Raw genomic sequence first — 24,130 nt, forward strand, 5'->3', positions numbered from 1 at the left:
GGAAGGAAAAGGCCAACCCTGGAAGTGGGTGGGTTCTGGCAGATAAATGGGACTATTAGCAATTTAATGAATCACAGGAAACACCATGAGGTTGAGGGGGCACAATCCAAAAACTGTCTCTGAAGTGTTACAGAAGGAGACCCAGACCGCAGACTGTAACTCTGTGATACTTTAAGTGACTATGAACTTGAAAATCATCTTTATTAGAGATGTGCTCTGGCTCTTTTACTCACTATATATTAACAGACAGTGTAGAAACTAACTTCAGTGTTAAAATAGTAAAAAAGAGCTTACTAAATAAGATGAGAAAGAGTGTCTTCCTCTAGTTAGGGGATTCTGAGGAGGGAGGATCTGAAGCTGTATAATTGTGGGATATAGGTCTTAACTCTAAAAATTTGTTTGAAGCAAGATTCTTAAATTACAAACACAGACTGATACTACAAGGAAGCACGGCAAGAAACAAGCTGCTTAAATGTAAGGCCTTGGGAAAAGGGTTCTTACTTGGCTGAGAAGTAAAAGTGTACCAAGTAAACAGGAATAAGAAGCTTGTGGGGGAGAAGAGGGTCAAGGGGAGTATAGAGACAGGAAAGAATGATAAAAGGGGACCAGTGTGGTTTAAGAACCACAACGCAGTGAGAACAAGACATCAGGGCAGGCAAGCGGAAGCAAGGACAATGCTAATTATACATCCTAACAAGCTCCGTGTCACAAGTCAGAGGATGGGAAGATGGCAATTTCTATTGTCACTGCAGCCTTATGTACAGGGAGGTAGCTAGCTATTCAGTTTCAACCAGCAGTCATACAGGTGGCTTGGGACTCCAGTCAAGGAAGGATCCCTTTTCTTTAGAGAATAGAATGGGGAGAGGGGTAAAAAAGCCAAGACTGAAAAGTAAAAGGTGGGCTGTAAGTGCATTGTAGGTTGTTTAATGATAATTTAAAATGTGAACTGGTAATGTTCATCACTACAGTAAAGCACTGAATATACGGTGAAACTGAGCATGTGAAAGTTGATCACCGCTACTGTTAATTCCAAGTTATTCCAACCCAAGAATGCCTTCATCTTCATGATAAAAGTCCACTGAAGGGGATCAGAATATGCCTGGATCAGAAGAACAGGAGATCTTTGTTTGGAGATATATGAGCCCTCCTTCCTTTTTATTTCAAAAAGGGGTGATACCATTAGGAAACTTTAAATGTCACCAAAGACAAGAATGGGATAAGCTAGACCCTTTCCCCATTTTAATCCCATAAGGAACAGGAAAACTGGCTCTATTCTAAACCTCTAAGACTTTGTTTTAGCACTCTTTTCCTTTAATGATTTCTAGGTCTGCTGTGTAGATGATAGTCATTCGTCCCACTGATGAAAGATACTGTCAGGAAGGGAAGGACAAGAGACTGAAAGGAAGATTTTAAAGAGAAAAGAACTCAGAGCTATCAATTTGGAAAGCAGAGAAATGGGGGATAATGAAGATTTTGTGAAAGCCAAAAACAAAAACAAAAACACTGGAGAAGCGGGGGATAAAGAAATATATTCTGAAAGATAGAGAAAGGACGTGTAATGTAGACAGATGCCCACAGGGGTCCTTAGCTGAAAAGTGTGGGGAACAATATTTTTTGTAAATATATCTAGATAGATGAAGAAAGATAAGCAACACTGTACTCTTAAAAAGTACTATTTTCTCTGATGCTCTCAAAACTCTCCTTACTAACCTCTTAGGGAATGCAGATTTCAATTTGATAGGAAAGGACACTGAGGTAAAATGTCACTTGATTTTTTTGTTTTTTAGTTGAATACAGATACATAGTGAAAAAAGGTGCATATCCTAATTATTTGTTATCCATTACTAAAAATATGGAAACAAACACAAAGCAATAATTTCCTGTCTGAAGAACAAATTGTTCTTTCTTAGTACAGGGGTGAGATATAAATAATGTCACTGAGTGGGAATTATCAGCAATAGTAAAATTATGAAACTTATCAACCGAAAAAAGATGCACAATGTGAGAGCTGTGAGTTAAGTTTTATTTGGGGCAAACTGAGGACTACAGCCTGGGAGACAGTCTCTCAGATAGCTCTGAAGAAATGCTCCGAAGAGGTAAGTGGGAAGGTCATATATATATTTTGGTGAAGGAGAATATGTGCAGTCAAGCACACATTTTGGCAGAAGGTTGCTGCTAGTCACAGAGGAGCAGATGTCTCCGCTACTGATTTCAGTGCTTTTCTAGATATGAAAAGATGCGAGAAATTGGGCTTGTAAAATTTTCTCCTGAAAATATCTACCTGAAGGCCTGTTCTGCCAGTTTCTTGCAGGGCACAGAGTGCCTCATTCCTGAGCTCTGCCCTGAACTCCTTTCAGGGTGTGTTGAAGGTCAGCAACTGCAGTGGCTAGTGACTTCATTCTTGTAGAACCAGATGGCAAGTGACAAGTTTTAGTTGGCAAACTATATTACTATAGTTAAGCCTCTCTTCTCAAAACTATGAATTAATAAATGGAAACCTATTTTTTTGGCCTTTGTTCTTGCATTTATTTTTTTAAAACATCTTTATTGGAGTATAATTGCTTTACAATGTTGTGTTAGTTTCTGCTGTATAACAAACTGAATCAGCTATATGTACACATATATTCCCATATTCCCTCCCTCTTGTGCCTCCCTCCCACCCTCCCTATCCCACCCCTCTAGGTAGTCACAAAGCACCGAGCTGATCTCCCTGTGCTATGCAGCTGCTTCCCATTAGCTATTTTACATTTGGTAGTGTATATATGTCAACACTATTCTCTCACTTCGTCCTAGCTTGCCCTTCCCCCTCTCCATGTCCTCAAGTCCATTCTCTACGTCTGTGTCTTTATTCCTGTCCTACCCCTAGGTTCTTCAGAAACTTTTTTCTTTAGATTCCATATATATGTGTCAGCATACGGTACTTGTTTTTCTCTTTCTGACTTACTTCACTCTGTATGACAGACTCTAGGTCCATCCACCTCACTACAAATAACTCAATTTCATTTCTTTTTATGGCTGAGTAATATTCCATTGTCTATATGTGCCACATTTTCTTTATCCATTCATCTTTCGATGGACACTTAGGTTGCTTCCATGTCCTGGCTATTGTAAACAGAGCTGCAATGAACATTGTGGTACATGTCTCTTTTTGAATTATGGTTTTCTCACAGTATAATGGCAACCTATTTTTTGAGGCTTGAATACATTCAAGTTAAACTTAAAGGGCCTTAACTTACTCTCTCGGATGACAAATATTTCTGAAGAACTTACCACGTTCTAGATATCTGGGATGCAATGCAGCAAGATAAACAAAGTACCTGCCCCTCATGAAGCTTATATTTACTGAAAAAAAGAAATATGAAATATAAAGAAATGAGAGATGAAAATATATAATCTGTGAAGTGTATCAGCACAGTAGACAAATTATTACTAATCTAGTACAAAGAAAAAGATAAAACACGTTAAGTATGATTCAACTGTACAAAAATTTATTAGGTATGCTTATATGAGAAGTTCTATATATGAAGTTTCAAATCAGTAAGAAGAGACTTCTGAATTAAATAATAACACTATCTCTTACTCATTTCTACCAATGAATTCAGTCTTTTGTTGAATAGACAACATGTTAGGTATTGAATTAAATTAAAATATATTTTTGGAACTTATGTGTATCTTAGCACTCATTGGGTGAAGTTGATTTTTGAGGCAGAAAATACTTTTCGTTGTTGTTGTTTTTTAAATAAATTTATTTATTTTGGGCCGCATTGGGTCTTTGTTGCTGCGTGTGGGCTTTCTCTAGTTGCGTCAAGCATGGGCTACTCTTCGTTGTGGTGTGCGGGCTTCTCATTGCGGTGGCTTCTCTTGTTGTGGAGCATGGCTAGGCACGTGGGCTTCAGTAGTCGTGGCGCGTGGGCTCAGCAGTTTTGGCTCGTAAGCTCTAGAGCGTAGGCTCAGTAGTTGTGGCGCATGGACTTAGTTGCTCCGCAGCATGTGGGATCTCCCCGGACCAGGGCTCGAACCCCAGTCCCCCACATGGGCAGTCGGATTCTTAACCACTGAGCCACCAGGGAAGCCCCTTGTTGTTAAATGATGAAGTATTATGAACTACATACATGAAACTGAAGACAAGAAAAGTACTTTGAAGGGCTGTAGGTCTCTTGCTATGATATTAGAATTTCCTAAAATTTTAATCCTGTGGCTTCTCATACATATGTTGTCAGCTTTACTTAATTTGAGTCCATGACCTGTGAAAGAATCTACTCTGGAAGAATAACTTTTAGGTATCCTGCACAAAGGCAGAATTTGAAAATTAGGCAGAAATTTAGTCTGCTTTTTTGGGGAGAAAATCAGGGATATAGAGGTAGCAAGCTCGTGCTTTCCCTAGGCATGCTATACTTGTCTCTACTCCCTTAACTATATATTCGAATTAACACAGACTTCTGTGAGAAGTATAAACTATCTAGAAGATGGGTAAAAAGTAAATGTTGTTCTTAACTCCTTGCCATCCCATTGCTCACACTATATTTCTTACAAATATAATTTTTATTTTAATTTCATCATTAGTGAATGACTATTTTCTCATAAAATTTTAATTCCATAGATAAAGCTGAAGTCCTTCCTAAACATAACCCAATCTCTCTTTCTTTTCCAAAGCTTCTTAGTATGATGGGCATCCTTCCAGACCTTTTCCAAGCACAGATGTGTGTGTAGGGGTGTGTGTGTGTGTGTGTAATTACAGAGGTATTATTTTAAAACTGTTTTGCAACTTGTTTTCACTTATTGTGTCTTAGAGAATTTTCTAAGTCAGTAAGTACATAGCTTATTTTCCTCCTTTAAAAAGAAGCAATTACATAATATTCCATATTAAGGATGTACCAGTTACACACCTATACTTTACTGATGGATATTTTAGGCTGTTCGTAGTTTTCAAATACTGCATTATACAATACTGCAATGAGCATCCTTGTGCAGATACAAGAATAGTTTGGTGGAATAGATTTACTGCTGCGCTGTTCTAAGGAAATAATTTCCTATATGATAAAATTCTCAGTTTGATTCTATAAATGCTCCTCTTCCATAAAGATTTTCAGTGAACACACAAGATGGTTTCCTCCTATTCTTTCAAGTTAATCTGACAACTAGCTGAACTGAAATACTAAACGATGGACCACAGGCTTTAACTTTAGAAGCAGCTCTTTGTCTTTGTTTCTTTTCTCTTTATGGGGGCAACTAGAAATAACCTCTGATTAATCCCAAATCACAAGGCTAACACATGGAAGGAAGACACAATAAGAGGAAGTCAAAATAACAGGAATAAGCTGTTTCCCTTTTTTATTTGTTTTAGTTTCAGGCTGAAAAATGCAATGAAATTCCCCACTGCTGTACTCTTTTCTGAAGCTTTCCCCAACTGCCAGAGAACTGTATATTTTCTAAATAGGTAGCATTTTTACAATCTGAATTCCCCCTTTCTTTCCTCAAAGACATAAGAAAAACAGCCCACAGGAAGATGCCAGTTAAATGATAAATGTGCTTATTTTTCTGGCACCTTTACTCTTAAACCCCCTAAATGCCACAATTTGTAATGTAAATGATGACATGTGATAAAAAGCTATGTCTTATTTTTTCATTTACTATTATCTTAGAGAATAGCAAATAGCTGATCAGACAATTACTGAGTTCACTGTTGTATGAGGCCCAATGTTTTTCTGAATGCAACAAAGATACTTAATTACTTAAGAATGTAGTCTTCTTTTTTTACAGATACGCAATTTATAAACATCCCATACACATGACCAGCCTTTCCTGCTTCTTTTGGCTCTTTTGTGCCAGAGTACCCTGCCACCAAACCTGGCACTTTCCTTTCACTAATTTCATTCCCTTCCCAGGGCAGACCATTTTGGGGGCTCCTACCATTCTCAAGGGAACCAAGTCAAGGGGAAGGAAGGAAGAGGCTTTGTGAGATGTATTTCTGGCTTCACCAGTTACAACTTAACACTGTTTCTTTTTTCTTTTACTGTGCACACTGTTCTGTGCCTTATTCTTTAACTTCCTATACGTTGGAGAATGTTATAAGATCTAGCTCTCATAAAGATCTTCTCTTTAAGGTTTGCATAGTATTCTACTGTACAATATACCATAATTTACTGACCAGAATCCTAATACGTAAGTTGTTTTCAGCATTTTGCTGCTATGACAATGCTGCAATAAATATCCTTACACTTACACTTTATTGTATAGGTCTAAGTACATCTATAGCAAAAATTTCTAGATATGGATCATGAAACTAGGTTAATCAGGGTCACAGTCAGCATTTAAAGAAAAATAAAGTACAAAAGAAAACAGTGTAGTATAGCATGGTATAGTGTAAATATTATACAGAGTATAAAAAAACATACAGTGTACATTTTAGTGAAATTTTTGTTTTAGTTAATATATGTATGTGGGTGTGTTTGTGTGTCCTGGATTGTGGCAAAATGGTGAAATGTACTTAATAAAATGTTTGGAGGATGTGGGGAAGGCGCCCCTGCTAACCCGACAGTCGAGTCGCGGAACTGCCTGGGTCTGCCTCTCCGTTCAACCAGCCATTATGTCCTCTCCATGACCTCCTCCAGCTGGATTTTAGCTTGGACAAACCACTCTCCCTGACCCACTGTTGGTCCACCACTGGAAAGAATAATTACCGTGTGGATGACAGAGTCTTGGTGCTCCGGCCAGGTGTCAGGCCTGTGCCTCTGAGGTGGGAGAGCTGAGTTCAGGACATTGATCCACCAGAGACCTCCTAGCTCCACGTAATATCAAACGGCGAAAGCTCTCCCAGAAATCTCCATCTCAACGCTAAGACCCATCTCCACTCAACAACAAGCAAGCTCCAGTGCTGGACACCCCATGCCAAACAACTAGCAAGACAGGAACACAACAACACCCATTAGCAGAGAGGCTGCCTAAAATCATAATAAGGTCACAGACACCCCAAAACACATCACCAGATGTGGTCCTGCCCATCAGAAAGGCAAGATCCAGCCTCATCCACCAGAACACAGGCACTAGTCCCCTCCACCAGGAAGCCTAGACAACACACTGAACCAACCTTACCCACTGGGGGCAGACACCAAAAACAATGGGAACTACGAACCTGCAGCCTGCAAAAAGGAGACCCCAAACACAGTAAGTTAAGCAAAATGAGAAGACAGAGAAACACACAGCAGTTGAAGGAGCAAGGTAAAAACCCACCAGACTAAACAAATGAAAAGGAAAGAGGCAGTCTACCTGAAAAAGAATTCAGAGTAATGATAGTAAAGATGATCCAAAATCCAGGAAATAGAATGGAGAAAATATGTGAAACATTTAACAAGGACCTAGAAGAACCAAAGAGCAAACCATCCATGATGAACAACCCAATAAATGAAATTTAAAATTCTCTAGAAGGAATCAATAGCAGAATAACTGAGGCAGAAGAATGAGTAAGTGACCAGGAAGATAAAATAGTTGAAATAACTACTGCAGAGCACAATAAAGAAAAAAGAATTGAGGACAGTCTCAGAGACCTCTGGAACAACATTAAACGCACCAGCATTCAAATTATAGGGGTCCTAGAAGAAGAAGAGAAAAAGAAAGGGACTGAGAAAATATTTGAAGAGATTATAGTTGAAAACTTCCCTAATATGGGAAAGGAAATAGTCAATCAAGTCCAGGAAGTGCAGAGTCCCATACAGGATAAATCCAAGCAGAAACATGCCAAAACACATATCAATCAAACTACTAAAAATTACATACAAAGAAAAAATATTAAAAAGCAGCAAGGGAAAAGCAACAAATAACATACAAGGGAATCTCCATAAGATTAACAGCTGATCTTTCAGCAGAAACTCTGCAAGCCAGAAGGGAGTGGCAGGACATATTTAAAGGGATGAAAGGGAAAAACCTATAACCAAGACTACTCTACCCACAAGGATCTCATTTAGATTTGATAGAGAAATTAAAACCTTTACAGACAAGCAAAAGCTAATAGAATTCAGCACCACCAAACCAGCTTTACAACAAATGCTAAAGGAACGTCTCTAGGCAGGAAACAGAAGAGAAGGAAAAGACCTACAATAACAACCCAAAACAATTAAGAAAATGGGAATAGGAACATACATATCGATTATCACCTTAAATGTAAATGGATTAAATGCTCCCACCAAAAGACACAGACTGGCTGAATGGATACAAAAACAAGACCCATATATATGCTGCCTACAAGAGACCCATTTCAGACCTAGGGGCACATACAGACTGAAAGTGAGGGGATGGAAAAAGATATTCCATGCAAATGGAAATCAAAAGAAAGCTGGAATAGCAATTCTCATATCAGACAAAACAGACTTTAAAATAAAGACTATTACAAGAGACAAAGAAGGACACTACATAATGATCAAGGGATCAATCCAAGGAGAAGATATAACAATTGTAAATATTTATGCACCCAACATAGGAGCATCTGAATACATAAGGCAAATGCTAACAGTCATAAAAGGGGAAATTGACAGCAACACAATCATAGAAGGGGACTTTAACACCCCACTTTCACCAATGGACAGATCATTCAAAATGAAAATGAATAAGGCAACACAAGCTTTAAATGATACATTAAACAAGATGGACTTAATTGATATTTATAGGACATTCCATCCAAAACCAACAGAATACACTTTCTTTTCAAGTGATCATGGAACATTCTACAGGATAGATCATATCTTGGGTCACAAATCAAGCCTTGGTAAATTTAAGAAAATTGAAATCGTATCAAGTATTTTTCTGACCACAACGCTATGAGACTAGATATCAATTACAGGGAAAAAACTGTAAAAAATACAAACACATGGATGCTAAACAATACACTACTTAATAACCAAGAGATCACTGAAGAAATCAAAGAGGAAATCAAAAAATACCTAGAAACAAATGACAATGAAAACACGACTACCCAAAACCTATAGGATACAGCAAAAGCAGTTCTAAGACAGAAGTTTATAGCAATACAATCCTACCTCAAGAAACAAGAAACATCTCAAATCAACAACCTAACCTTACACCTAAAGCAATTAGAGAAAGAAGAACAAAAAAATCCCAAAGTTAGCAGAAGGAAAGAAATCATAAAGATCAGATCAGAAATAAATGAAAAAGAAATGAAGGAAACGACAGCAAAGATCAATTAAACTAAAAGCTGGTTCTTTGAGAAGATAAACAACATTGATAAACCATTAGCCAGACTCACCAAGAAAAAAAGGGAGAGGACTCAAATCAACAGAAGTAGAAATGAAAAAGAAGTAAAAACTGACACTGCAGAAATACAAAAATCATGGGAGATTACTATAAGCAGCTATATGCCAATAAAATGGACAACCTGGAAGAAATGGACAAATTCTAAGAAAAGCACAACCTTCCAAGACTGAACCAGGAAAAAAATAGAAAATATAAACAGACCAATCACAAGCACTGAAATTGAGACTGTGATTAAAAATCTTCCAACAAACTAAAGCCCAGGACCAGATGCCGTCACAGGTGAATTCTATCAAAGATTTAGAGAAGAGCTAACACCCATCCTCCTCAAACTCTTCCAAAATATAGCAGAGGGAGGAACACTCCCAATCTCATTCTACGAGGCCACCATCACCCCGATACCAAAACCAGACAAAGATGTCACAAAGAAAGAAAACTACAGGTCAATATCACTGATGAACACAGATGCAAAAATCCTCAACAAAATACTAGCAAACAGAATCCAGTTGCACATTAAAACAACCATACACCATGATGAAGTGCGGTTTACCCCAGGAATGCAAGGATTCTTTAATATATGCTAATCAATCAATGTGATAAAGCATATTAACAAACTGTAGGAGAAAAACCATATGATCATCTCAATAGACGAAGAAAAACCTTTTGAGAAAATTCAACACCCATTTATGATAAAAACCCTCCAGTAAATAGGCATAGAGGGAAGTTACCTCAACATAATAAAGACCATATATGACAAACCCACAGCCAGCATTGTTCTCAATGGTGGAAAACTGAAACCATTTCCTCTAAATCCAGGAATAAGACAAGGGTGTAAACTCGCACCACTGTTATTCAACGTAGTTTTGGAAGTTTTAGCCACAGCTATCAAAGAAAAAGAAATAAAAGTGATCCAAATCGGAACAGAAGTAAAGCTGTCACTGTTTGGAGATCACATGATACTATACAAAGAGAATCCTAAAGATGCTAACAGAAGAGTACTAGAGCTAATCGATACAAAATTAATGCACAGAAATCTCTTGCATTCCTATACACTAATGATGAAAAATCTGAAAGAGAAATTAAGGAAACACTCCCATTTACTACTGCAACAAAAAGAATAAAATACGTAGGAATAAACCTACCTAAGGAGACAAAAGACCTACATCCAGAAAACTATAAGACACTGATGAAAGAAATTAAAGATGACACAAACAGATGGAGAGATATACCATGTTCTTGGATTGGAAGAGTTAACATTGTGAAAATGACTATACTACCCAAAGCAATCTACAGATTCAATGCAACCCCTAGGCATTTTTCATAGAACTAGAACAAAAAATTTCACAATTTGTATGGAAACACAAAAGACCCCAAATAGCCACAGCAATCTTCAGAAAGAAAAACGGAGCTGGAGGAATCTGACTCCCTGACTTCAGACTATATTACAAAGCTACAGTAATCAAGACAGTATGGTACTGGCATAAAAACAGAAATATAGATCAATGGAACAGGATAGAAAGCCCAGAGATAAACCCACACACATATGGTCACCTTATATTTGATAAAGGAGGCAAGAATATATAATGGAGAAAAGATAGCCTCTTCAATAAGTGGTGCTGGGAAAACTGGACAGCTACATGTAAAAGAATGAAATTAGAACACTCCCTAATACCACACACAAAAATAAGCTCAAAATGAATTAAAGACCTAAGTGCAAGGCCAGACACTATAAAACTCTTAGAGGAAAATAAAAGCAGAACACTCTATGACATAAATCACAGCAAGATCCTTTTTGACCCACCTCCTAGAGAAATGGAAATAAAAACAAAAATAAACAAATGGGACCTAATGAAACTTCAAAGTTTTTGCACGGCAAAGGAAACCATAGCCAAGATGAAAAGACAACCCTCAGAATGGGAGAAAATATTTGCAAATGAAGCAACTGACAAAGGATTAATCTCCAAAATTTACAAGCAGCTCATGCAGGTCAATATTGAAAAAAAAAAAACAAACAACCCAATCCAAAAATGGGCAGAAGACCTAAATAGACATTTCTCCAAAGATATACAGATTGCCAACAAACACATGAAAGGATGCTCAACATCACTAATCATTAAAGAAATGCAAATCAAAACTACAATGAGGTATCACCTCACACCAGTCAGAATGGCCATCACCCAAAAATCTACAAACAATAAATGCTGGAGAGGGTGTGGAGAAAAGGGAACCCTCTTGCACTGTTGGTGGGAATGTAAACTGATACAGCCACTATGGAGAACAGTATGGTGGTTCCTTAGAAAACTAAACATAGAACTACCATATGACCCAGCCATCCCACTACTGGGCATATACCCTGAGAAAACCATAATTCACAAAGAGTCATGTACCACAATGTTCACTGCAGCTCTATTTACAATAGCCAGGACATGGAAGCAACCTAAGTGTCCACTGAAAGATGAATGGATAGAGAAGATGTGGCACATATATACAATGGAATATTACTCAGCCATAAAAAGAAACGAAATTGAGTTATTTGTAGTGAGGTGGATGGAACTAGGGACTGTCATACAGAGTGAAGTAAGTCAGAAAGAGAAAAACAAATACCATATGCTACAACATATATATAGAACATTAAAAAAAAAAAGGTTCTGAAGAACCTAGGGGCAGGACAGGAATAAAGATGCAGACATAGACAATGGACTTGAGGACATGGGGAGGGGGAAGGGTAAGCTGGGACGAAGTGAGAAATTGCCATGGACTTATATATACTACCAAGTGTAAGACTACTGGGAAGCAGCCGCATAGCACAGGGAGATCAGCTTGGTGCTCTGTGACCACCTAGAGGGGTGGGATAGGGAGGGTGGGAGGGAGAGGCAAGAGAGAGGAGATATGGGGGTATATGTATAGCTGATTCACTTTATTATAAAGCAGAAACTAACATACCATTGTAAAGCAATTATACTCCAATAAAGATGTTAAAAAAATGTTTGAAAGACTCCAATAAAGAAGTTAAAAAAAAAAAGTTTGAAAGACAGCTCTTTAGACTCTGGTATGATATCTTTATTGCAGCCTTTTTTTTTGTCCCCCTAAACTCTGTGATCTTTTTATTGGATAACTTGGTAACTTAGGTTTTTCAGACAGAGGCAATTCAGTCATTTAGACTGGGTTGGAAAAGAATAATATTAACAATATCAGGAACAACAAGAAAGGAAGAATTCAACTATGGTTCTATATAGCTCTAATATCTTTTCCTAACGAAGTAAATAATATATGGTTAAGTTACCTTCTTAGAGTGAGTTTTACTAAACAGATATTGAGAAAGAAGTTGTTGTATAAGATTACTGCTATTTAAAAACAAATGTTTCTGATTTTAAATTATTTATATATAATACAGAAGTTTTAATGAAAAAAATTAAAATATAATATGATTCCACACTCAGGGACAACCACATTCAAACTACAAATGTCAATCTATTTGCTTGAGTCATATATATATATATATATATATATATATATATATATACACATACACACACACACACACATATATGCACACACACAAATGTTACATAATTATATATATATAATAAATATATGTTATTCTTTACAACTGAGATTAAAGTATATATTTATTTTATTTTTAAAAAACTTGTTCTGACAATAATTGATTGATTACTGAAGTATAGTTGATTTACAATGTTTCAGGTACAGCAAAGTAATTCAGTATATATATAAACTTTTTCAGATTCTTTTCCATTATAGGTTATTACAAGATACTGAATATAGTTCCCTGTGCTATACAGTAGGTCCTTGTTTTTTCTATTTTATATATAATAGTGTGTATATGTTAATCCCAAATTCTCAATTTTTTCCTCCCTTTTTCTTTCCCCTTTGCTAACCATAAATTTGTTTCTTATGTCTGCAAGTCGATTTCTGTTTTGTAAATAAGTTCATCTGTATCATTTTTTAGATTCCACGTATAAGTGATATCATATATCTGTATTTCTCTGTCTGACTTACTTCACTTAGTATGACAATCTCTAGGTCCATCCAGGTTGCTGCAAATGGCATTATTTCGTTCTTTTTCATGGCTGAGTATACATCTAGTGGAGATACATATATATATATATATATATATATATATATATACACACACACACACACATATATATATCTCACATCTTCTTTATCCATTCATCTGCTGATGGACATTTGGGTTGTTTCCATGTCTTGGCTATTGTGAATAGTGCTGCTGTGAACATAGGGGTGCATGTACCTTGTTTTTTTGGCTTTGTTGGGTCTTTGTTGCTTTGCACGGCCTTTCTCTAGTTGTGGCGAGTGGGGGCTACTTTTCGTTGCAGCGTGTAGGCTTCACATTGCAGTGGCTTCTCTTGTTGTGGAGCAAGGGTTCTAGGTGCATGGGCTTCAGTAGTTGTGGCACGTGGGCTCAGTAGCGTGGGCTCAGTAGTCATGGCACACGGGCTTAGTTGCTCCACAGCATGTGGGATCTTCCTGGACCAGGGATCGAACCCATGTCCCCTGCATTGCGCCACAATGAAAATCCCTCATGTACCATTTTGAATTATAATTTTGTCTGGATATATGCCCAGAACTGGGATTACTGGATCATATGGTAACTCAATTTTTAGTTCTTTTGAGAAACCTCTATATGGTTCTCCACAGTGGCTGCACCAATTTACATTCCTACCAACAGTGTAGGGGGGTTCCCTTTTTTTTAACATCTTTTTTTTTTTTTTTTTTTTTTTTTTTGGTACACGGGTCTCTCACTGTTGTGGCCTCTCCCATTGAGGAGCACAGGCTCCGGACGCGCAGGCTCAGTGGCCATGGCTCACGGGCCCAGCCGCTCCGCGGCATGTGGGATCCTCCCGGACCGGGGCACGAACCCATGTCCCCTGCATCGGCAGGCGGACTTTCAACCACTGCGCCACCAGGGAAGCCCAGGGGGGTTCCCTTTTATCCACACCTTTTCCAGGATTTATAATTTGTAGACTTCTTCACGATGGCCATTCTGACCAGTGTGGGGTGGTACTTCATTGTAGTTTTGATTTGCATTTCTCTAATAATTAGCGATGTTGAGCATCTTTTCACATGGTTATTGGTCATCTGTATGTCTTCTTTGGAGAAATGTCTATTTAGGTCTTCTGCCAAGTTTTTGATTGGGTTGTTTTTTTTCATATTGAGCTGTATAAGCTGTTTGTATATTTTGGATATTAAGCCCTTGTTGGTTGCATTGTTTGCAAATATTTTCTCCCATTCCATAGACTGCCTTTTCATTTTGTTTATGGTTTCCTTTGCTGTGTAAAAGGTTTTAAGTTAAACTAGGTCACACTTGTTTATTTTTGCTTTGTTTCCATTACTCTAGGAGACCTATCCAAAAAAATATTGCTGCAATTTATGTCAAAGAGTGTTCTGCCTATGTTTTCCTCTAATAGTTTTAGAGTATCGGTCTTACATTTAGGTCTTTAATCCATTCTGAGTTTATTTTTGTGTACGGTGATAGAGGATGTTCTAATTTCATTCTTTTACATGTAGCTGTCCAGTTTTTCCAGCACCATTTATTGAAGAGACTGCCTTTTCTCCACTGTATATTCTTGCCTCCTTTGTTGTAGAGTAACTGACCATAAGTGCATGGGTTTATTTCTGGGCTTTCTATCCCATTCCACTGATCTATGTGTCTGTTTTTATGCCAGTACCACACTGTTTTGACTGCTGTAGCTTTATCATATAGTCTGAAGTTAGGGAGTGTGATTCCTCCAGCCCTGTTCTTCTTTCTCAAGACTGTTTTGGCTATTTGGGGTCTTTTGTGTTTCCATAAAAATTTTAAAAAATTTTGTTCCAGTTCTGTGAAAAATGCCATTGGTAATTTGATAGTGATTGTATTGAATCTGTAGATTGCCTTGGGTAGTGTGGTCATCTTAACAAGGCAGATTCTTCCAATCCAAGAACATAATATATCCTTCCAACTGTTTGTGTGGTCTTCAATATCTTTTATCAGTGTCTTATAGTTTTCAGAATACAGGTCTTCTGCCTCTTTAGGTAGGTTTACTTCCTAGGTATTTTATTCTATTCGATTTTAAAGGATATATTTAATGTTATGATCTGCTTCATAAATTTAGCATTACATTGTAGGAACACTACATGTCATTAGAAGTTCCTCATATATATATATATATATATATATATATACATTTTAATAAATTTATTTATTTATTTTTGGCTGCATTGGGTCTTCGTTGCTGTGTGCTGGCTTTTCTCTGGTTGCAGCGAGCAGGGGCTACTCTTTGTTGCGGTGCATGGGCTTCTCATTGCTGTGGCTTCTCTTGTTGCAGAGCACGGGCTCTAGGCATGCAGGCTTCAGCAGCTGCAGCACACGGGCTCAGTAGTTGTGGCTCCTAGGCTCTTCAGCGCAGGCTCAGCAGTTGTAGTGCACGGGCTTAGCTGCTCGTGGCATGTGGGATCTTCCCAGACTAGGGCTCGAATCCATGTTCCCTGCATTGGCAGGCGGATTCTTAACCACTGTACCACCAGGGAAGCCCTGCATCATATTTTTAAATAGCCACATAATAGTCCACCATGTGGCTGTACCACCCAATTCATATAGCCATTAACCAAGAGTTTAATTTTTATAAAGAATTTACTGGAGCTAGATCAATATAACTATGTTATCATGGGATGTTTGGTGGGTAATCTGAAGTAACTTACAGAAAATGTTTTTTTCTAAATATACTTTCACATAAAACCATATAGACTGCAGCAACTCTCCTCAATAAATAGGTGTCCTGAGATTAATAAATTCAATAAAAGAAACCAATGTTGAATTCTTTTTATTCAAAAGCACAAAACAGAAATAACAGTATTTCTACCTATTCTTCAATAACTGGCTCTGGAGCTGCATTCAGATATAGGGGATGTCAGTAATAAATACAGCCTCCTTTAAAATAAATTTTCTTCCTGTGGTCCAAATTAACACTGAGAAAAATAATGTTTTCTGGGAAATAATAAAGGAATAGTACATTTTGATGTCTATTTCCTGACTATTGATGTGATATACTAAAACACAATTTAAATGATTTAACTTAAAAAGATAATAGTTAAGCTTGTTTCAAATAGATAAACTGCTTTTGTTACTCCTAGGAAAGAGATAATAATATTCTGTCAGAAGGTGAAAAAAATGTACATGTTGTTTTCCTTCTCTGGAAAAATTATTTATCATAAGAAGCCAATAAACTATCAAAACTATTAAAGTCAAAGGATAAAAGTTGCTTTAAAGGAGAGCAGTTCATTAAAGCAGCAGAGGTTTTTTTTCGGGTTTCTCTTTTGGAAATGTTTATGATTTTTAAGTTACAATTAACTTTTGCCACTGGGAAAATAATTTAATTACTAAACTCTACTCCACAAAATTATAAAGTTAGAGAATTCTAGTTTCTAAAAAGCTGTAGAACAAAGCTGAAAAAGTTACTCCACATCAATGTACTTGATCTAAGAGAAGGTCAATAAGAAAGGGGACGAAGTTCTTTTTCAGACAATATTTCAGAAAAACAGCAAGGACATACAAACCAATTAAGTTCTCGGATGAGGCCTGAGGGCAGAAGCAGCAGGTGCCTAGGCCCCAGCAGTGCCACCTCATTATGATGACCAGAGTGGTTAAGACAGTGTACACCCTGCAGCTCTCCTCTGTGCTATCAGCAGTGGCCTGCCCACAAATGCACAAACTCGAGCCACTTCTAAGAACCTTTTTCCTGTTAAGTCCAAAGAAGTTGATGTTTCCAGACCTCATTCAGGAGGTTCAGATTAACGATGTTACAAAAATCATCAAACCAAGACGAGAGAATGGGCAGGTTAAAGCTACAGACACTGGCACCAGGAAGAGCTACAAACTATTGAGTAAACTGAAAGCAGAGGAAGAGCTCAAGGATAAGAACCAGCTCTTAGAGGCCATCAACAAGCAGTTGCACCAAAAGTTGACTGAAACTCAGGGAGAGCTAAAGGACCTGACCTAAAAGGTGGAGCTGCTGGGGAAGTTTCAGGACAACTGTTTGGCAATTTTGGAGAGCAAGGGCCTCAACCCAGAATAGGTCTTAAAGCTAAAGCTGAAGATGAAAGAAGAAAGGGCCCAGTTCCTGCAACAACAGACCTTATGTAACAGTAAAGTAAATGATTTGACAACAGCGCTTGAGGAAATGGAGCAGCTATTAGAAATGTGATAAAAAGCAGGTGGCCACATGGCTCCCTCTTGGGGATAAACTCTCAGAGGAAGCCCCTTAGGACATCTGCTTCTTGGTCATGATCTTCTAGGACTCACCATTCCCAGAATGAAAACAGTTTCTGCTGTAGCATTAAGGACAGTTTATGCTGGAATGGCAGTTCCTCCTTTAAGCAAGCATTCCCAGTCTTCAGATTGGCCAGCTATCCTGAACCTCACAGTACATAATTGAGGCCTAAGAAGAGAGGGGGCCTGGAAGCTTGGATCAACCTTCTATGCAACAAAGCAGCACAGGATTAGAATCAGGAGACTAAATCAGCCACAGCCAGAGAATCCGAAAGGTCACATTCAGATGTGCAGGAAGAAACAGTGGAGCACAGGTGCTCCACAGGAGATATCACCGGGAGCCCTGCAGTCCCCCCGTAACTTGGAACACATTCTGTCCCATCCTGGTTGGGCTCTATAACCTCACTGTAAATTTATGAACTTGAAGTTACCTGAAATGGCTTAATAAATGGGGTGAAGGTATAGATAGTAATAACACCTATGAAACAATACACCTTGGAGATTTTAATCTTAAAAAAAAATTAAGTTCTCAATAAATACAGAAAAGCACATGACAAAATCTAGTATTCATTCCTGATAAAAACTCTCAGCAAACTAGGAATAGAAGGACATTTCCTCAAACTGATAACATCTATGAAAACCTACAGCCAGCATATTTAATGATGAAAGACTGAGTGTTTCCTCCCTAAGATCAGGAATAAGACAAAGATATCCACGTTACTTCTACTTGACATTGTACTAGAGGTTCTAGCCAATGCAATAAGGCAAGAAAAAGAAATGAAAGGAAATCAGATGAGAAAGAAATAAGTAAAATTGTCTTTATTTGCAAACATGATTGTAGAAAATTCAATGAAGTTTATAAAAAAGCTATTAGAACTAATAAGTGAGATTAGGAAGGTTGCAGGATAAAGGATCAATATACAAATTCAATTTCATGTCTGTATAACAGCAATAAACAATCAGAAATTTACATTTAAAACAATGCCGTTTATAATAATCATAAAAATATGAAATAGTGATAAATCTGACAAAAGATGTTAAAGACCTGTACAATCAGAACTATAAAGCACTGCTGAGAGATCTAAGTAAATGGAGAGAAGTAACCATGTTCATGGATCAGCAAATACAATATTGTTAAGATGGGAATTTTCTCCAAACTGATCTATAGAATCAATGCAATTCCAATTAAAATTTGAATAGGATTTTTGGAAAAATTGATAAGCTGATTCTAAAATTTATATGGAAATGCCAAGAACCATGAATAACCAAAACAACTTTCAAAAAGAACACAAGTTGGAGGATTAACACTACCTAATTTTAAGACTTTCATAAAAGGCCACAGTAATCAAGACAATGTAGTATGGGCATCAAGGTAGACAAATAGAGCAATGAAACAGCACAGGGTGTCCAGAAATAAACCCCAAAAATATACAGAAAATGGATTGTGACAAATGTGCCAAGGCCATCTACAGAGGAAGGACAGTCTTTTTAACAAATGGGGCTAGAACAACTGAATATCCATATGCAAAAAAAATTTTTATTTGATCCATATATTGTACCGTATAACAAAATTAACTGAAGTTGTATCACAGACCCAAGTGTAAAACTTAAAACTATAAAATTATAGAAATATAGGAGAAAACCTTTCTGACCTTGGTTTAGGCAAAGATTTCTTATATGACACTAAATCTTAGTTATGTGATACTAAAAGCAAAATCCATAAAAGAAACATTGACAAATTGGACTTCAACAAAATGAAAAATTTATGCTCTTAAAAAGATACAATTAAGAGTATGAAATGACAAGCCACAGACCGGGAGAAAATATTTGCAAGGTGTATTAAAGTACTTGAATCCAGATATATAAGGAATGCTCAAAACTCAGTAATGAGAAACAGCTCAATTTAAAAAATGGACAGAAGATCTGAACAAATATTTTATGAGGAAAACAACACAGATGGCAAATAATCACATGGAAAGATGCTCAACATCATTAGTCAATAGGGAAATGCAAACTAAAACTGCAATGAGATATTACATACCTATTAGAACGCTAAAATTAAAATGACTGGCCATATCAAGTGTTGGTAAAGATGTGGAGCAAATGGAACTCTTATACATGTTGGTGGGATGTAAATGGTAAAACTACTTTGGAAAACAGTTTGGCAGTTTCCTAAAAAGTTAAACATATTCCATTCCATTTCTAGGTATTCATCCAAAAGAAATAAAAGCACATGTCCATACAAAGCCTTATATATGAATGTTCATAGCAGCTTTATTTGCAATAGTCCAGGACTGGAAACAATGTAAATGTTCACTAACAGATGAACAGACAAAACAAACTGTGGTACATACATACAATGGACACTACTTGGTAATAAAAGGAATGAACTATCAATACAACATCAACATGGATCTCAAGATAATTATGCTGAGTCAAAGAACCAGCCCCCCCCCCCAAAAAAAAGGTTACGTTCTGTATGATTCTACTTATATAAAATTCCAGAAAATGTAAACTAATCTCTAGAGGATTCGTGCTTTTGGGGTGGGGGTGTGTGTGTGGGGAAGGTTAGCTAAAGGGGTTGCAAAGGGGCACAAGGAAAATTTGAGGGGTGATGGATATGTGTACTATCTTTTTTTGTGGTTTTTTTTTGGGGTACGCGGGCCTCTCACTGTTGTGGCCTCTCCCGCTGCGGAGCACAGGCTCCGGACACGCAGGCTCAGCGGCCGTGGCTCATGGGCCCAGCCGCTCCACGGCATGTGGGATCTTCCCGGACCGGGGCACGAACCCGTGTCCTCTGCATTGGCAGGCGGACTCTCAACCACTGCGCCACTAGGGAAGCCCCATGTGTACTATCTTGATTGTAGTAATGGTTTCATGTGGGATACGTATATCAAAACATCAATTTGTATACATTAGATATATGCAGCTTATTGTATGTCAATTTTACCTCAATAAAGTGAAATAAAAAAACCAAAATATAACAAATATGTCAAATCGAGCAACAGAGAAGCAAAGAAATCAATGGAAAAAAAATCAATTTGAAAAGTTTCCAGTGTCTGTACTTCCTGTTTTCATTATAAAGAGAAAGAGAAGGGAATGCAGTATGACATCTGTTCCATGCCCCACAGTACACCCATAACCCTTGCCAGCTGTCTCAAAATACATGCTTTTGGTTGTGAGAGTGGGGATGGATCAACTCAAAACCATCAATTCCCATAAGAAAAACAAGCTACAGTGCAAGCCCTTCTGATAACAAAGATTTAATTTAAAATGTGAAGGACAGCATATTATCAGTACATCTTGCTTTATGGAATATACCTTTGTTCCTAAATGGATGAACTTTAAAACTTATGTTCTAATAATAATAACTAACAGTAAATGAGCACTGAGTATGTCGATTAGCATGTGCTATCTCATTTAATTCTTGTGATAACCGTACCATTCTACCATATGGCTTAACAGGGTAAGTAACTGGTCTATGATCACACAGCAATTAAATGGCAGAGCTCAAACCTAGGTATGTCTGATATGAAAGCTCATGCTCTTAACAGCTATACTTAACTGAATGCTCTAGTTGATAGTTTTGTAGAGTGCCTAGTAATTATCTTTATGCTTCTTTTTTGAAAAGCTAGGATTTCATGTATGCACATTACTCAGAGAGTAGAAATAAAAAGTATCAGCAATTCCAACTATATAAAACACACAAAAACTTGGCCCCAAATGGCCACTGATTAATTCCCTTCTAAAACATGTTTCATAGTAAAGGCTATGAATGTAAATCTAAAAACTCCATAATTCAATTCCCTAAATAAAGTTCTACTTGCTTCTTAATATCCCAGTTCTTATCCATGCAGAAACTGGACTTCTTTCAGTTATAAGCTTATGTTCATGTGATGTTTATTAAAGATTTAAACTACCTACTCCAATCCTAAAAGCTCTTCCTAAAAACATCTATCAAAATGGGATCCTTTTTTTTGGTCAAAGAATTGTTAGGTCCAGGCTTATGGGTGACAAAGAATGCTTCAACTTTGAGTATATTTAAGTATATTTATGGATCTGTTTTTTTTTTTTAATGCAAACACACTTGACAAGCTTACTAGTATAGGACAATGCATGTTTTTTGCTAAATTCAATCTTACTTTCCTCATCTCAGACCAGCCTTTATAATAATCTGCTTCCATAATAAGCACAAGGCCATGACCAAAAGCAGATGTCAGATTCAACCTACAGTGAACTTTTATTTGTATTTTTCTTGAGCCACAGCACCTTCCATAACTTTTGTTTGTTCTATATTTTTGGCACTGCCACAAGATCCTTAAAATCATTATTATTTTAAGAATATTTTTGGCAAACGTAAATCATTTATTGTTAACACAGACACATATGTAACATTTAGATTTTTTATTTTTAATTCTGGCTGTTTAAAAAACTCACAGTAGTTAAATATTACAGTCTCATACTCTAAATATATTTCTAACTTTGTCCTGTCTACAACATTTTTGTCTGTAAATTTTCTTGCCTGGGGAATTCTCCAATGGCCTTTGGCCAAAACCAACAAAGTTATATCCTAGACGTTAAAAGAGTTATACCTGTTTTATGACTGAGGTATCAGTGGAAAGGAATTCAAGACTCTTTAAGCTAATTCTATGTGGAAGTTATACTTTACCATTTATTATTGCAGAAGCAATTTAAAGAATGCTTTAAAATAAAATGATACTAATACAGGGTAGATTCTACTTAGTCATAGCTAAGTGTAGTCTGCATCAGATCTGACACATGCAGATATAATATACCCAATGTGGAAGACTCAAACTATTTAATCTGACTTTTTATTGGCAGTCAATTCTATTTTCCAAATTTTAAAAATTAAGGTTCCCTCATCTTCTTCTAGAGTAGTCAGAGCCTGCTGGGAAGCTTTTCCTAGATTTTCTTAGAATTAATGAACCGGGCCTCTCTTGCTGAACTGTGTGGTTCCACCCCAAACTCCCCTGGACAGTTCATGAGCAATGTAATCTGTTTTCACTGTGGAAGGAATTCCCATAGTGTTCTCATTCATGAACATAAAGTGGTCAGGTCAAAGGGAGAGACTTTCATGAAGAAGGCTTTTCTCTGATGTAATCCCTCCTAAAATAGAAAATCACTTTATATAAAATTCAATTAGGACCAAATACTGTATAAATGGCCTCTGTAACAATTAGACTTCAAATACAGAAGAGGCTGAATATTACATTATTTTCTATTGACTTCTCTGGTTCTATGCCAAACATGTCTAGGCTGCAACAGAAGAGTGAGGAGGCTCACTCTTCTGTAAAATTTTGGGGAGACAAAGAATTATGGGGGCGCTACAAGGGTGTAGTTGCAATCTGAAACTTTGCAGACATTTTGGAAAATGAATGAAGCTCTTTTACAATTATAACTTTATAGGTAGGATTTACTTACAAATTACAGGAACTTTTATAATACATCCTTATATAAATCTAACCCTTGCCAATGTGACCTACTATTTATTTAACAGCAACAGCGAACCATATGGTTTTGTTCAGAGATGCAAGATTAAAGAATAGATTTTATGTCCAAGAAAAATCTCTTTTAAAGGTAAGGAGAAAAAAGATAAGCTTTTTTTACTTAAACATAAAGGAAAAACCAATCAAAGCTATTTAGGACAAAGACCAAAACCTTTTCAATCAACTAAGCATGAATTAAGAAAGAATACTAAAAGGAAGAAAATTAGTGAGCTGTCATATTAGTCCAAGAAGAGCAAGTGTTTGTTGTTAAGCAAGAGCTATGTAGAAAGAATGCAGTGAAATCTTGACATACTACAGAACCAAAAACAAACAAAAAAACCCAAGCCAAAACAAAAACCTACTCCACAAATAAAACAAGATTTCATTTTAACTTTAAGAATCTGGTACGGCAGTTGCTTTTCTCAAAGGACTGAAACAATTTTAACCCCCAGCTGCTACTTATTTTATCTAACAATAGACTATTTAAAGATGTATTACTTCTGGTGAAGCTATTCATTTCACCTAAACTGCCTATAGTTTAAGCCTCAGAAGAGAACTTTGCCACTTATAGGCTGTATGCACAGACTAAATACAACACTTCTGCCTGATTCTGAATGGTATCTTATATCAAAATGCTCTCTTAATTATAGCTCTTGCTTCTCAAGCTGCTCTTTCAACTTGTCAGAAGCTGCCTAAAGTAACTAAAATTGGATTCACGCAGAAAAAAATTTTTTTTAGGAAAACATATGCAACAAGCACCTTAGCATCTGTTAACATTAAAACCAGAAGGCAGTCTGTTTAAGCACACATAAGGCAGGCTGTAAAATTTAATAATTCACAACATTCACTTTGAAATATTATGGCAATCTTTTAAAACAATGGCATATATTTCATCTGTTCAACAACTATTTATTGAGCATCTATATGCTCAATAAAACAAACATAAAGCTCCACAGGTTTGTATCATTTCTAAAGCTAAAAAGCAAAGAGAAAAATAAGGTCATCCTCTAATTTTTCTGTTAGAGGCAGCCATTCCCCAACCCCTACCCCAATTATGAGAGGGTTGAGGCCC

General features: G+C 36.9%; 1 protein-coding gene and 1 pseudogene across 2 annotated transcripts in view; one reads left to right on the plus strand and one right to left on the minus strand.

Moving 5' to 3' along the window:
• CTTNBP2NL (CTTNBP2 N-terminal like) overlaps positions 1-24,130 on the minus strand; it is a 66,646-nt gene that overhangs the window by 25,635 nt on the left and 16,881 nt on the right. The gene's annotated exons all lie outside the window — the stretch shown is intronic.
• LOC132516022 (small kinetochore-associated protein-like) lies at positions 16,857-17,486 on the plus strand (annotated as a pseudogene).

This window comes from Lagenorhynchus albirostris, chromosome 2 (assembly GCF_949774975.1).
Source record: "Lagenorhynchus albirostris chromosome 2, mLagAlb1.1, whole genome shotgun sequence".
Classification (NCBI taxonomy): Eukaryota; Metazoa; Chordata; class Mammalia; order Artiodactyla; family Delphinidae; genus Lagenorhynchus; species Lagenorhynchus albirostris.